Source organism: Rhipicephalus sanguineus, chromosome 10 (assembly GCF_013339695.2).
Source record: "Rhipicephalus sanguineus isolate Rsan-2018 chromosome 10, BIME_Rsan_1.4, whole genome shotgun sequence".
In the NCBI taxonomy this organism is placed as follows: Eukaryota; Metazoa; Arthropoda; class Arachnida; order Ixodida; family Ixodidae; genus Rhipicephalus; species Rhipicephalus sanguineus.
The window spans coordinates 77,282,250-77,284,950 of NC_051185.1; the positions used below are offsets into that span (position 1 = coordinate 77,282,250).

A 2,701-nucleotide genomic window follows, 5' to 3' on the forward strand; every position below is an offset into this window, starting at 1 on the left:
AAGCATCCTAGGGTCTAGGCTTGTCCGTTCTGTGGTGTCGTCCGTGCTCACAGCACAACACCGTGTAAAATGCCCTAAAAAAGGTTTAACAATAGACTAATATCAATCACAGTTGTGACGGAACAATATAAAACACCTAGAAGCACAAACCCTTTATACTAGTCGGCGATTTCAACGTAGACATTTTACATTAGGACCCAGCTGTGTGGTCGATGCTGCGGTTAGAAGACCGTTGTTATAGTCGAAATATATGTGTGTATATGAAGGAAAAAAATTACAAATAGGTGAACAACAATCATAATTATGACAAAAAAATATAAAACACCTACAAACACAAACACTTTATACTATTCGGCGAATTGAACGTACACATTACGGACGTTAGGACCGAGCTTTGTCGTCTACTGTTTAGGACACTCCTAGGTTTAAATGTACATATACACCCCAGAAAGTGGACGAGAGGATGACCGCCGCCGTAGCTCAGTGGCAGAGCATCGGACGGGTTATTCGAAGGTCGCAGGTTCGGTCCCTGCCTGCGGCAAGTTATCTTTTCGTCCACTTTACTTTCTTCACATTTATATCCTAATTACTAGAAACAACACCCCTATACTTTCCTTGGCATTATTGCCTGTCAGTTCTCAATAATATTGTGTTTAACAAAGAAAAACGAGTCCTTAAAAGTCACTTTCTTTCTTTATGTCGCTTTATGTCACTCAACTTACATTATATGGGACGATGCTCGGGTAACATATGTGAGACACAAAAAAAGGTTGAAATGTACACTAATATCAATCATAATTGTAACGGAGCAATATAACGCTCCTACAAGCACAAACCCTTTATACTAATCGGCGACACAAGGTAGACATTATGGACCTCAGGGCCTAGCTTCTCCCAATCGTCATCATCCACTTTGTGGACATGAGTTCCATTTTTTCTGTGCAGGAAAGCTGCCTTGCAGTTTTAGATGCGAAACATCTTATCACGGAGTTCAACCGGTGGTGGTGGTGTGCGGCGTGACCACCCTTACTGCGCATGCGCAAGCGCTTTCCCTACACCTCCTCTCCCCCTTCCCCCTCTCCACTCCTCTCCATTTCCCCTCCCCACTCCCCTCTCTATTTCGCCACTCCCCTTTCCCCTGTCTACTTCCCCTCACTCCTCCCCTCTCCACTTTCCCTCTCCACTCCCCCTCTCCCCTCTGAAACGCGGGATCGACATGCCGAAACGCTGCTTCGCATCGCCTCATGGTACCCCTTTTTGCAACACGTCCATACAATCACTGCTCTATTATTCCGCATATGCGTCTCAATCACTTCTCGCCTGAATATCTTGCATCGTATTGCCACACGATTTCAAAGCATGTTTGCTCAGCCCTGACTATATTACGGGGATGCGGTAAATGATCCCAATATGGGATGCGATGTGCGTGTGTGTTTACAACACATGCAGACGATATCAAGCAATGTTTTCTCCACTATGGAAGAGCGTTCAGCCATAGAGTAAAATAGTAAACATAAAGAGTGGTCTATGGCCGCCTTCCTTGGCCCAGGCACGTAGGGTTCATGCCGTCTTATAGGTGGCGCAATAACTAAAACTCTACTAGAAGCGATCGGTCACGATGCTGCCATTGAATAACTTATGCATTAAAGGTAATACTTTAAAATGCTTAGTGAGTGGTATAGTTATTCGTAATTTAAAACGGCGGCTGCCATGGCTCCGGCGCATCCGCACGCAACATTGTTAGCCCTGACCACGCCTGGATTATTTGCATCACCACGACGATATTTTTGACACTCTCCGGCTTCAGCGGTACTCACATATAGGCACTCAACAAAAAAGTAAGCCAATCAAATTAACTTATATTGCAATAAGGCTTGTCCCTAGGCCACAGATACGTAATAAAAGGCGCATTTTCAAACGCAGTGCTATGTGGTTGAGGCATTTGTGCACAAGCGTTTCAGCGTGCATGACAAGGTCCCTGTTACACATCGAGCAATCCATACAATAGACATCTTTCAAACCAAGGAAACAAGTTTTATTCCAAAAAGCATTCCGAAAACTAGTTTTTCGGAAAGAAATACTCGTGAAAACCGCCACCTGCTAACGACAGATAATCATGCTACAATAACTTGAGCGCCTTTCCATTGAAGCCATGCCAAATGACGAGCCCTAACATGGCATAGTACTAGTAATTTAGCAGCGCTTTTTCGTACAGGAGATCAGCTCACCTTAATATCGTCAATGCTACCCGACCTTCTCTCATGAGTCTCCTCTGCACACTGGCTACGCATACTTACTCAGTCGTGTGTGTAAACAAGGAAGGCAGCATGAATGGCATTCCACTTGCTGAAAACAATGTCACCCTTGGCGAACGTGTTTCCGTTCTCCATTGTAAAATCTACCGTGATTCTACATCACATTCTATCTCTATATAACATACAATCGTTTGTGAAGTTGGTAAAGTGTACTTTCATTTAGCCTGAAAATAACTCACGCTTTCGGAACGACAACTCATTGAAATTTATTCGTTCGCGACAGAATCACACTTACAGCTGCTAAAACTACATGAGGAAAGTAACAAACAACTTAATGTAGGTGAAGGTGCCGCTAGAAAGGGCACTTAAAGTCCCGTGCTGTGGTCTGAGGCCATGGAATAAGAGGAATGCACAGGATTGCTATCAGAGAGATTATTACATTCGCC

General features: G+C 44.0%; 1 non-coding gene across 1 annotated transcript; it reads left to right on the forward strand.

Annotated features, from left to right (window-relative positions):
* The first annotated feature begins 469 nt into the window (after positions 1 to 469).
* Positions 470 to 541, forward strand: Trnat-ggu (transfer RNA threonine (anticodon GGU)). Its single transcript has one exon. It is a non-coding gene; the product is annotated as a tRNA-Thr (tRNA).
* Positions 542 to 2,701: the final 2,160 nt, after the last annotated feature.